The following is a 14,402-nucleotide window of genomic DNA, read 5'->3' on the forward strand; positions in this document are numbered from 1 at the left end:
AAAATAATATAAAGGAATTATTTGTACCACAATTAATAAAATTCAATCCTTGTTTTGTCTTGTTGCTTATTACACTGTTGATTCCCATTACCTGTGTTAGGAAGCGCACACTTGGCCATTTGTCTTACCCAATAGCTTCTTTGAAGGGAGGAACCAACCATCCTTTATCCAATAGTAAAGATAGTGAATAGGTTGGTTTCTGTCCTCCTAGATCAATCCCAACCACGCATCCACATCTGGCCCCAGACATGTGAAGAGGTACCACACTGAAAATAAATTAAAGAAATATGATTCTTTTCTTTGTCAAAAATCAATGGGCGATGTTGGAATGTGTGGTCATGCTGAAACTAGGGATCATGTTGATGTCTGTAGCCCGTGTTACCATAGAAGGCCATTTGAATGTCTGTGGTCTGTGCTGCTACCTGAGGCAAAATTAATGCCCATGGGCCTGACTACTGTTAGAGACTCTATGGGTGTTCATTGACCATGCTTCCCCAGAGGCCATGTTTGCTTGTGCTGCCACTGAAGGCTTTGATGGTGTCCCTGACCTGTGCTGAGGCCGAGGGCCACATTGATGTCTGTGGTCTGTACTGCCTGCCACCAGACACTATGCTGAGGTCCATGCCACTTGCTGATGCCAGAGACCATGTGGATGTTGATGATCTACCACCAACTGTAAAGGGCAAGGAAGCTATTTTTGCAGAGTCATGGATGACTTCAGACCCACAGTTGAGAAAAGGGGACATAAAAGACTTCTGTGACTATCTCTACCACTACTCTCCTCCCAATCCATAAAAGTAAAAAGTAACTGTCTAGACAGAAAGTCATTGAAGAGAACTCTTAAAAATTGTGATCAGGATGCTGAAGTATAACTCTGCATAGCAGATGGCTTTTGGAGGTGACTGGAGAAGGACTCAGTTTTTCTTTTTCCTCTGCTGCCCTCCCTCCCTCCTTCCCTCCCTCCCTCCTTCCCTCCATCCCTCCTTCCCTCCATCCCTCCTTCCCTCCTTTCTCCCCCCCCCTTTTGAGACAAGGTTTGTATAGCCTTGTCTGACCTGGAACTACATTTGTAAACCAGACTGACCTCGAACTCACAGAGCTCCAACTGCCTCCTGAGTTCTGGGATTAAAGGCGTTCACCACCGCCACTAAATTGGCATAGTTTTCTTTAAGGGAATTCCACTGGGAGTTTGACCATGTTCCAAAGAGTATATGGGCAACACAGACTGGACTTGTATTTTTTTCTTTTTTTCCCTCTTCTTCTTTTCTTTTTATTTTTTATTTGTAGGGGGATCACAAGGGTGGAGGGTAGAGCAGGAATGACTGGGAAATCAGCATGATCAGGGTACATGATATGAAATTTCAAAATATTCAATTAAAATATTATGCAAAAGCAAAGTAAAATAAAAAAAACAATTTCTCCCAGGGAAGCATTGTATTTAGTAGATTTTATATGATGAATGATTGTTTTAACACAGAATCATTGTATGCATATATATCTGTTTTGAAAACTTTCTTTTTCTTAGAACATAGCTATAGAATTCTGTGAGATAAAGATAATAGTAAGTTTACATGTGTTAAAAGTTCTCAGATGTTTCCATTCCATTGAATTTTGGGTTTTACCAATAGTGTCCCACAGGCAAAAGGCAAATGTATTGGGAGATGATGTGAAATTGAGTCTATAGAAGATTTTGTAAGAGTTAGAATGCCTAGTTACATTTATCAGGGAAATAGTTGAACTAGGTTTACAATAAAATAAAGCTTCTCATTTTACTGAGCTTCCTTGTTGACTGAATTTTCTGTTCCTCCTGGCCCCCCATAGCCGTTAAGTCCCAAAGAAATTACACAGAAGTCTACATTAGTTATTAACTGATGGCCTAGTATCTCAGGCTTCTTATTAACTCTTATATCTTATATTAGCCCATTATTCTTGTCTATGCTTGCCATGTGGCTTGGCATCTTATTCGGCGGTGCAGTCACACCTTGCTTCTTCTGAGGCTTGGGAAAAACTCCATAGTAGAACTTCCTTCTTCCCAAAATTCTACTTTTCTCATTGACCCACCTCTACTTCCTGTCTGGTTGTCCTGCCTGTACTTTCTGCCTAGCTACTGGCCAATAAGCGTTTATTTAAAATATAATTGACAGAATACAGACCATTGTCCCACATCAGTTCCTAGTTTTCTGAGTGCTGAATAGGCTATACCCAACCAGATCCTCATACTTCTCCTCCAGCAGTGCTAAGGAATTCTGAGCTGCTTGTAGAGGATGGATCTGTGAAGTCTGCTTCTCTTTCCATGCTTTGTGATCATTGAGGTTTCTATCTTATCTCGGCCTTTTTCTCTCCAACTATTGAGTATGAAAGCCATTTACTGGAACCTTTATAAACCAGGTTTTAAGAATTTCTGTTTTTCCTGAAAGTGGCATAAAATATCTGGATGGGCTGGGAATGTTATGAATAACACCTCCTTAGGATATGTTCAGTTATATTCAGATATACCAATTCTATTTCAGTAGATAGGAGCTGACATCACCCTCATGCGTGAAATGTTCTTTGTCCTTTTGCTACAAAGAGCTCCATCTAGGGTGTCTGCTTTGGTTCTTGAAGGGTTAGGTTGCAAGTTGAGCACATTTCCAACTTCCACCAGGGACTCTAGCTCTGACCTACTTGCTTTCAATTTTGAACTCGGGTACCTTAAAAAGTAAATTTAAGAAACACTCAGGCAAGGTAGAAATATTTGATCTATTCCTTAACCTAATCCATGTAATAGAAAATATGCTGTTATTGACAGTTGGCACATGACATCATGTCATATATTCCAAAGAGCACTAAAAATAAGATGAAATTTTGTTTTGATACATGTGAATTAGGTACTCTGGAGACAAAAGCAATGACACTGATGTTATGCACAATTATAAGGGTCAAGGTCAATATAAATACTTTTATTCTCACTCTGTTCTTTCTCTCTCTTTTTCTTTTCTTCCTTTCTTTTTTCTTCCTTCTCTTTCTTAACTTTTTGTTTTCAATCTTCTTTTCTTAGAACCTTCCTGCAACTAACCTTCTAAGACTGTGTATGAGCATAATATTTTTTACAATCTTCTTATTCACTTGTTACTTATTGAGCCCATAGTTATCTCATTCCCTAGCTGTACCTCAATGCAGTCAATAATCTTCTTCTGGGCAATGGAGCACTGGAACTGTTGTTCTTATTGATTTTCCACAATGTCATATTAATAAGATTTCTGTGTATGATGAGTTAATTGGCATCATGGGAGTCCCTCAGAATATAAGTATGGGAGGACAAAAACATACCTCCAAGCAGTAGATTACTTATGGGATTTGACATTCCAATTCCTTCCAGATTATATGTTGCTTCCTAAATGAAGATGCGGCCCATCAACTGGTGTTCTATGGAGATTTTATAATAGCTCCAACAATCCCTTTTACTAGTTTTTATTTCACCCTCTTCACATAAATCTATAGATAAATTTGTGGTTTCAAGTTATCCATGGACAGGTTTCTGATCCCTTGAATAACCAAAACTGATTTAAATTCATGTTATCCTCAGATTTTTTTTTTTTATTTTTGGAGCACAGTCACAATGGATGGACCTACATAACAACTCTCGCATCTAAGGCCCAGGGATCATTATGGAACAGGAGGCAGAAAGATTTTAAGAACCACAACAGGAAGTTCACTGTGAGATGTGTCTCCCAGGAATGTCAGAAATTATGCATAGTAAGTCTCACCAGCATGGCTGCCTAAACATGAGCTGAACAAGTAACAAGGAGGGTTTAAATGGAGACTCATGGATCTCTCTGGGAAGAGAAAATAGAATAGATTTCGTGAGTGGATAGGAGTAGGAACAGGAGGAATCAGATTGGGGAGTATGGAGGGAGAGAGTACTTGGAGAGACTGGGGGGAATTTTGGAGACAAGGTAAACCTAATACAATGGAAACTCCCGGAAATCTACCAGGCTGATCCTAGTGAAGATTCCTAATAATAGGGGATATGGAGCCTGAACCTGCCATTTTCTATAATCATACGAAGCTTCTAGTGGAGGGAATAGGACACCAACTCAGACACGAAACCTTTGACCTACAATTTCTTCTGCCTGCAAGATGGTGCTGGGGTAATGGTGGTGCAGAAATTGTGGGAGTGGTCAACCAATGACTGGTACAGCTTGAGACCCATGCCATGGCAGAGATCCCAAGTCTGGTACTGCCTAGATAGCCAGGAACCAGAGACTGAATAGCCCAGAGACCTAGGATTGAAGCAAACACAACCCAAAAGGAAGAAAAAGAAGAGGAAGAGGAAGAAGAAGAGAATGTGGAAGAAAAAGAAGGAGAAAGAGGAGGAGGAGGAGGAGGAGGAGGAGGAGGAGAAGAAGAAGAAGAAGAAGAAGAAGAAGAAGAAGAAGAAGAAGAAGAAGAAGAAGAAGAAGAAGAAACTCTATGAGTTGATTCCTAATGATACTCTGCTATGCTTCAAGACCAGAGTCTAGTATGCTTGTCATCTGAGAGTCTTCACCCAGCAATTGATTGGAGAAGATGCAGAGACATATAACCAAACATTAGACGGAGCTTGAAACAGTCTATGAAAGGGGGATAATGGGTTACAGGAGCCATAGGGGGCAAAGACACCACTAGAAAATGGTCTACAATTAAGTAGGGCTAATAAGAGTTCAAAGAGACTCAACAGACCATCAGGGAGTTTGTATGTATCTGACCTTGGTCCTCTGCACATATATTTTGGTTGTGTATCTTCATGTATTTGTATGAAAGCAGGGACTGTCTGTGACTCTTTTGTCTTATTTTGGGAACATTTTCCCCCTACTGAATTGCCTTATCCAGTCTTATTATGTGGGGATGTGCCTTTTCTTATTGCAACTTGATATGCCGTGTTTGGTTGATATCCCTGGGAAGCCTGCCCTTTTCTGAAGGCAAATGGAAGAGAAGTGGATCTGGGGGAGAGAGGAGGTGAGGGAGCTTCTGGGAGAAGAGGGGGTAGGAGAAACTGAGGTCAGGGTATGATATATAAGAGAAGAATAAATTTAAAAAGAGACATGCCAAAGTAGATATGGAAAACATCATGTATCCTCAAACCTACACAAGGAACCACAGGCAACTGAGTTATACTGAGAACAGGAGAAATACTTTGGTATGTTTGAACCAGTTTTCATTCTTCAAGATTTTACATTTTCTATGTTTTGAAACATAAATATTTTATCCTGCATCGTAATCCTAGCAGCTTCTGGCTTATTTATTTTCTAACCCCAGGCTCTTCAGCCAGCCCTCGGACTACCTTTTCTTGACAAAAGAATTTCTCAAGTAGCTTTTGCTTATAACTTCCATGGCTTAACAATTGCCAAATTATTGTTAGACCTCTGTTTCATTGTCTAGCTCAACTTTAATACCCAGTGTCCTTCTGTGTTTCTATTCTTAAATTCCCTAATCAATAATACAAAGAGTACCTCAATTTATAGATGAAAGTTTCTGTTCTGCCCAGTCCAGCAGTTGTTCAGTCCAAAAGAAACATACAGAGACTTATGTTAATTATAAACTGTTTGACCTATTAACTCAGAATTATTTACTAGCTCTTATAACTTAAATAAATCCATATTCATATCTATGTTTAACCACTGGCTTGGTACTTTTTGTCAGTGAGGCATTCTCATCTTTCTTCCTCTGTATCTGGCTGGTGCCTGCTGACTGAGCCTTTCTTCTTCCAAGAATTCTTCTAGTATGGTCATCACACCTTGATGCTTGGCTCCTGGCCAATCAGTGTCTTATTAAACTCACAAGTGACAAATTTTTGCAGTGTACCAGAGCATTATCCCACAGAATTTCCCCCTCTTTTTTTTTTTTTCAAAACAAGACCCTTAATTTCTTGATAAAAGAGTCTAATTTTTCTCTTGTAGTTCTGGAAAATAGAAGCCTGATCCTGAACCTACTGTTAGTGTCTGGGGGACCATGGCTTGTTTGCTATTTCTCATCATTCCTTTGGCTAACTGTATCATATTGGAGCAGTTTCTAATCATTTACTGAAGTGGAGATATTGTTTTTCTTGTGAATCATAGATATTGCCATTTCTGGAACAGGACAATTCTTTCCAGTTCACCAATTAATTTATATCCAGGATTGCTCATTTTTGAAGCAATTGGTCCACATTCTATTTAATTACAAGTTGGGAGATATTTTAACAGTTATAGAATAGTTGATTTTAAATTTCTTTGTCCCAGTTCTATTTGAATAATCTAAGATTTAAAATTCTTTTTAGATCTATTTATTTTATTTTATTTGTATGTGTGTTTGTGCATGTATGTATGAATACCACATACATACCTAGTACTTATGGAAGTCAGAAGAGGGCATGGGATTCCTGGGAACTGGATTTACAGATGATTGTAAAATATCACATGGGGACTGGGAATCAAACCAAGTCCTCTGTAAATGCACCAGGTGTTCTTTAGTGCTGATTCATCTCTCTAACCCATCTCTCTAAAGTTTATTTTGTTTTTTTTTTTCTTTTAAAATTGGGGTCTCTCTATGCAATCCTATCTGTCCTGGAACCTGCCTTGGATTTACAGAGATTCACCTGTTTCTGATTCCCCAGTGCTGGGATTAAAGGTGAGTACTACCACTTCCAGTCAGTAATAGAAGTTTTTATAGAGAACATCTGAACAAAGATCAACTCATTCATTGCTTTGGAATCTATGTACATAATGAAAAGTAGTAGAGGAAAGTCAACACAGCTTGAATTTTAGGGTTAAACACAGTGGAATTTAGTCCTGGTATTATCATGTAATTGACTATTGACTGAACTTCCTTCTGCCTTTGTGGCACTCTCCCCTTATCTTATAGATCCTGATAAAACAGAGCACCTATTTTCTGGGCAAATTCAGTCAATGAATTCACCTAAACTATTTTATATTGTGCCAGGATAAGTAAGTATCCAAAGTGTTGGGTATGATTTTAAAAAGTCAGCAATATATATATATATATATATATATATATGTATATTTCAATGCAAACATAATCTAATATTAGACAATTACTGCTCAAGGCATTAATATAAATCAAAATCATCAAGGCCAAAATGATCCCAAACCTATCTTTGTGCATTTTTTAGAAATAAAGTTTTGTTGGAACACAGCCACACATTTGTTTGCATGTTACATATGGCTGCTATTGCACTACAATGACACAGTTGAGTAGTTACAACAGAGACCACATGACCTGGAAAGACTAAAATATTTGCTATCTGGCACTGTATAGAAGCAGGTTGCCAAGCCCTATTATAAATCATAATAGAAGTTGGGAAAAGTACTATGTAAAAGTTCAAAGGTCTGGCACTTTAAAGAAACGGGTTGCCAAGCCCTATTATAAATAATAAGAGCTGAAAAAAGTACTGTGTAATAGTTCAAAGATGGCAGATAATTTCTTACTGTGAGATCTGGGAGATGAGGGAAGGAGGTGCAGTCATCTTGGTGGACGTATTTCTATTATGGAACTCTACGAGATAAGACATATTTCTGGGAAGAGATGGTTTTCCCAAAGTTATCTCCCAGAACCTAAATCAGAGCCAAAAAGAAAGTCTTAGTAAATAACACCAGAAGTCATGTTTCATACTGAAAATTAATGTTGGTTTGGCAGAAAGCAATTGCCAAGTGCTAGGGTTTGTGACTGTCCTGTCATGCCAGAATGTGGACAGAAGATCTTAAGGAATGCTTAACACTGTGGCCTGGGTAGAACATTGTCATGATGTGTTTATTAGATTTGCTTAAAATGAGGTTGCAAAAGCATAATAAAATTAAATAGACTTTTTTTTTTTTTTGAGAAAGGGTTTCTCTATGTAACAGCTCTGGTTGTCCTGGAACTCACTTTGTATACCAGGCTGGCCATGAACTCACAGAGATCCTCCTGCCTCTGCCTCCCAAATGAGTGCTGAGATTAAAGGAGTGTGCCAGATCATCCAGCAAATATGCCATCTTTTAAAATCTTTTCATGAATACCATTTTTTTTCTCATTTGTGTATGTTGAGGATTGACCTGGACAAGCTAGGTAAATCACCTTCCATCAAGCTACATCGTTAGCCCTATTACTAAGTGGTTTTTATTAAAATATATTTTTTATTTAGGTAAAACAGTCATTTCCCCTTCCTCTCTTCCCTCTGCTCCTCTCATGTCTGCTCTTGACTTGGGTTCTTCCCAATCTCATGGTCTCCTTTTTAACCATTGTTCTTACCCATGTAAACAAATGAACATGTAAGGAATTTGTCTATTGAGTCTACCTTTTCCAAATCTTTGGCATAAAAGATTGTTCCTTTCTCTTTAACATCCTAATGTGTGTCATTTCTAACTGGATCCCTCTGCTAGGACTTCATATAGATTGTTAGTGACATCTTACTTTTTTCTCAGTCTTGTCAGACATTTAGTTATTTTAGACTTTTGAAAGAACCATTGTGAATGTGTCTGTGTGTGTCTGTGTATTTTTTTGATCTTTTTTTTTGTTGGATGCTTTCTATTTTTACATCTTCAGGTTTTGTTTCTTTGTTTTTCTTTTTCCCTTTTCTTCCAGTATCTCGAGAATGCTTTTCATTCATTAATTGCCACAGTGTTTTTCTCTATATCATCCACGTGACTGCTATTGCTTTTTCTTTGATATTACTGATGGTGAAACTTTGTTGCAAGAGTAATAGTATCATTATAAGTCATTAAAATACATTCTAATTTCACATTGTGAATTCTTCTTTGATTTATGTCTTATTGGACATGTGTTTTTTAATTTGAAAACCTATAACAGTTCTTACTTGTGATTATAATTAATTTGTGAATTAATTGGGCAGGAGCGAGAACTTATATACTGTTTGATGTCAATGTGTTTGAAATCTTTTTTGCTTTGCTTAATGGTAAAAGTAAGTTCAATAGTTCCTTTTTTAATTTATAGGTAAGAGAACATGTTTCTTCAAGTTTTCTTGGTAGCATTTTAAATATATCTGGATCACACATGTTTCACTTTGAATCTTATAATATTTGCCTTTAAAAGGAACATTCACTTTACTTATGGTCAGTGCTATTTATTGTTAGTACATTTGGGATCATATCTATAATTTATATATGCTGTATTTTGCTCATTTCATGTTTTTTCTCTCTATTCTTTCCTTCATGTGGGATAATCCAGTTTTTCTTTTCTTGGATTTTGCATATTTCATTACATTTAAATACCCGTTGGTTTAAAGGTTAGACCTCTCTATGCTCATTCTGGAAATTACGGCATGCTTATTTAACTTGTCAACGCTGAAAGTTAATCATTACTTTCACCTTCTATGCCAACAATACAAGGGCGTTTAGCGCTGTGCTGCCCCATGCTTAGATTGTTAACTTTATGTCTTTTACGTCTGGTTTGAATGTGAAAACTGCAAACCACTGTTGTTTCATTTACACAGAATTTATCTCTAATTACCCCAACTTCCTCCTGTCTCTCCTGTTCCTTAGCTGTTACCTTTCATCTGAAAGTCAACTTCGATTTTTCTGAAATTTATCTCAGTGCCCTTCATGAGCTCTGCTCAATACTGCATTTTGGGGGGAGAAGAGAGAGACAAAAAGAGAAACTTTGACTCATGTTTTGAGTATTTTGGTAGTTAAGGATTATGGTTTGTCAATTATTTCGTTAAATATACTGGGAAAAAGCCATTCCACTATTTCTGGCAATTTTGTTCTTTTACAGAAAATTAACAGTTTCTCATTTGTTTTAAAAGCATTCTCTTTGTGTTATAATTTTCATTTGTTACAGTGTGCTTTGACGATTTTGTGTGTATCTGTTCCAGGCAGTTTTATTATTTGACTATGTGTGATTTATTTTATCTATGTTGTTTCTGGAACCTCATTTTCCTAAATCCATGAATTATGATCTGTCATGTTGACAAAATTCTGACCTTTAATTCTTCCACTGCTGCTTCTATCTCAAGTTGTCTTTCCATTGCATTCTGGGATTCCAGCTAAATTCATCTTGAATATTTTAGAAGTCCATTTTCATCTAACTTCTTTTTCATTTTATAAATTGCTCTAGCTTTCTAATTGTCTCTTGTATTTTAAATTTTCTTTATTTTTTCCCTATTTGTCATATGTATAGTAAATATAAATATAAGAAAATGCCTGTTTGTTTTAAATATTTGTTAGAGCCTAGCAGTTCTATATTTCATATAGTTAAATACGGAAAAACCTAGTTTCAAATGCTTATTTAAATCATTTCTCTGAAGACCCAATGTTTCTTTTTGGTAATTGCAGTGTTTTGGTGTTCTTGTTTGTTTTCTCTGGCTGGTGTTCTCATGTTGTCTCTCTGCTGTGTTTGCTCACTCAGGAATGAGTACGTCATTTTCTTATAATGCTATGCATGAAACCATTTCGGCAACATAATGTGTATTTTGATATTGGGTTCCTATTATTTTCTGGCAAATGCCTGATAGTACTATCAGGTTGAGTCTGATTATAAGTAATTTTATTCCTGGCAACCAGTTTTCCTTATTTTTTGGAGGGGAGAGTTTTGTGTTCCAGTCCCCACTGATGGCAGGCTCATAGTTAGCCTCTGAGTGGACCCACATAACTTAATGGAGGAGTGGGAAGGTGGGATCTCAATTACTCGGAGGAGGAAGCCTATGAAGTAAGAGACTGTTGGTGAGAATCTCTGGTTGGCTTCCTTGCTTTGGGGAAACCCTGCCTTTTAACCACCATGTAGAGACCCGATCAACTCTAAAGCCAGAGTTCTCCACTCAAGCCAATGCCCCATGGCTGCTTTCCTTAATTCTCTGGGTGAATAGCTTTACTTAGATTTAAGCCTGCAAATTTAATTGATGCCTTTAAGAAGATTTGCAAATATGTTATTATTATTTTTTTTTTGTGGTCACATTTAGTTGTTTCTATGGAGGAGGGACTGATGTATGGTCTTTATACCTTTGTGCAATGTATCACAGGAACTGCTATCTTCTGATTAATACTTTATATTCATGTTATATTCATCAGTGACCATTTGTTTAGAATGAATACAGGGTCGTTGCACTTAATTTAGTTTCATTTCTAAGCATCTTTTTAATTTTTTGCTAAATGAGCTTACATTTATTTTTAACAATTTAAAAACTTTGCCCAATATTTTGGCAGATTGTTTTGGTCTGTTCTTATTTTTATTTTATATGAACAAGTGTTTTTGTATAAATATGTCTGTGCACCATGTGCATGCCTGGTGCGCTCAATGCCCAGAAGAGAGTATCAGACTCTTAGAAATGGTTGTGAGCCACCAAAACATGGATTCTGGGAATTGAGACCAGGTCCTCTAGAAGAACGGCTGGTGTTCTTAATGGCTGAGCAATCTCTTGAGCACTTCTTTTTATTTTAACGTTATATCTTAAAGCCACACACTATACTGCTTTCTATTATTGCCATGATTGGAAGCAGCATAAAGGAAAAACCTCAGAGGGTGGCTGTAAATGACTTCAAGGTTTTGCCTTATAGTAGAATCAGAGATGTGACTCTGATGTCAAAACAAATAAAGTAAAAGGAATGAGAAAGTACTGAAGCATCTTCCTAAATCGTGTCTTTCGTATCATCACTAATAGATTAGAGAGACACAGGTGGCCTTGTAAGCATCCCTTCCTGACTGTCTTTCTCTCACCTTCAATCCCTTGCCGGAGTTGTAGACTTCCCCTTAGAGTAAAATGTTTATGAATTTTCTTATTTTTCATTAAGTTTCAGTGTTGAAAAATGACATTTGTAAATTGTGCAGCTGGTTGAATATGTGAGTGCACACCTGTGATTCTAGCAGTTTTAAGCTAAGTTTGAGGTAAGATTGTGAGTTCCAAGCCAATTTGAACTATATAGAGGAGAACTTGTCAAAAGAAAGGAAGGAAGGAAGAGGTAGAGAAAGGAAGGGCAGGGAAGGAAAGGAAAGGAAAAGTAAAGAAAGAAGGGAAGAAAGGGGAAGGGAAGAGAAGAAAAGGGAAAGGAAGGGAAGGGAAGAGAAGGGAAAAGAGAATTTTCACAAGCAACCAGTACTTGGATGTCAGATTAATAAGCAATATCTTAATGATCATAGTTATGGATCTCTTACATGACTCTCAACTATGTTCATAGCAGCATTGTCTGTCATAGCCAGAACTTGGAAACAACCTAAATGTCCCTCTACCGAAGAATGGATAAGGAAATGTGGTTCACTTACATAATGGAGTACTACACAACAGAAAGAAATAATGACATTTTGAATTTTGCAGGAAAATGGATGGATCTAGAAAACATCATTTTGAGTGAGGTAACCCAGATACACAAAGACAATTATCACAGGTACTCACTCATTAAGTGGTTTTTAAACATAAAGCAAAGAAAACCAGCCTACAAATCACAATATCAGAGAACTTAGACAACAACAAAGACACTAAGAGAGACATACATAGATCTAATCTACATGGGAAGTAGAAAAAGACAAGATCTCCTGAGTAAATTGGGAGCATGGGGACCTTGGGGAAGGATTGAAAAGGGGAGGGGAGAGGCATGGAGGGGAGCAGAAAAAAAATGTAGAGCTCAACAAAAATCAATAAAAAAAGAAAAAAAGATTCAAATAGATAGGACTGTCTGAACTCACTTTATCAGAATTATTTATTTACTTCATGGCTCAGCTTCTTCATTTGCAAAGTAAAACCAACAAAACCATCCTTGTTAGTGTTATGAAGATTAAATGACTTATCATTAGAAGTGTTCCTAGAACAAAGTCCCACAGCTGCTGAGAACTGTGGGAGTGTTTAAAGGGTGTGAGTACTTCAGGACACAATGGAGGCTGAGTGAAAATGCAAGCACTGCCAACACAATGAGTAAGGTTTAGAGGTTGAGGACACAGACGACATAAGAGGTGGGGATGACGGAGACTCTTAGGACAACACTACAGTGGGGCTGATCTTTGCTGAGCTCCCATTCATTCAGCCCAGGGTCACTGGGTTTTCTCCTCTTGCACTGATCTGTCCTTCAGTTAAACAGGCATAGTTCTCTTCCCTAAGCCAATGAGTATACAGATGGATTTTTCTGTTAACCAAGGAATATATTAAGTAAGGTTGAACATGAATTGTTATTGTGCCACAAGGGGGTAAAAACCTGATTCAATTTGATTCTCAAGTGTATTCCTACAATGAATAATAATGACATTATCATTTAATTATTTAGGCATTAGCTTCCCTCACATGTGTAGTTTGGGACCATTTAGGAAAGAAACAGCAAAGAATAATATTCCTTTTTTATTGTAGAACCCCACTGTTAACTATCTCACAGGCTAATGTTTAATCTCATTCTGGTCTTGCACAGTTCTTGGTAATAATTAACCTGAAATAACTACTTCCATACGTGAGTTAGGGACACATTTGCTTTTGTCATTTCAATTTCCTTTCCCAGGAAGTTAAATGGTTAAAACTTCCAGATGTAAATTGTCCGTGAACAACCATAAAGAGAAAGGCTCATGAAGGATGGAAGTCAGAAAGTTTCTGTGTTTTTGATAATATGAACAGAGAAGCATTTCTTAAACATTTAGAGACTACTTATGTACATGTTTCTTTTTATTATTGGGTGCCGGAAGTATTTGCAAGTGAGTGTGAGAGACTTAAATTCCTTTACAGAAAGTATTGACCTTATTTCTGTTAACTAAATCCAAAAGAATTTAAGTATGAAGAGCCCATGATTTAAAGAAACCATAGATAGGGCAGGTAGTAGATATTGACACAAAGGTCATGAGTATTTATTTGTATCATGCCATTGATGAATGATTGACACATGAGAATGCTACACATGTTTGATGCATACATACAGCTTCATAGGTTTGAAGCTAAGTATTAACTCAAAAAACCATCACTACCTTCAAAACCATAGCAATATCCGTCACACCTCCAAACTGACTCAATTCCTCTTTATTATTATTGTTACTATTAATTTCTATCCCCACCCAATGCACGCACAAGTGTATGTGTGTAGAACATTTCACATAAGATTTGCCTTCTGAAAAATTTAAACACATATTGTGGTAATTTTTGATTTAGGTACTACCCTATATAGCAAACCTTGAGAATTTCCTTATCTTGCATAATTGATACTTTGTATCTTTTTGCCATTATCTTCCCACCTGACCCCTGTGGCCTGGATATTTCCTTTCTTTTGTCTCCTCTGAAAAGTATGTCTTTTTAAAATTTGCTTTCTTCATTTAATATAATATTCTTCATGTCAGGCCATATTATAAATGGCAAGATTCTTCTCTTTAAAACTACATAATCTCTCTCTTTAAGTGTTTGTGTGTGTGATAACTTTTTACAATTAGGTCTTTTCATGTCTTTGCTCTTTTGTTTGATGCTATGATAAACAAGGGAGGGAGATAAATATTTG

Source organism: Alexandromys fortis, unplaced genomic scaffold, assembly GCF_014885135.2.
Source record: "Alexandromys fortis isolate MF-2015 unplaced genomic scaffold, M_Fortis_MF-2015_v1.1 scaffold_207, whole genome shotgun sequence".
Lineage (NCBI taxonomy): Eukaryota > Metazoa > Chordata > Mammalia > Rodentia > Cricetidae > Alexandromys > Alexandromys fortis.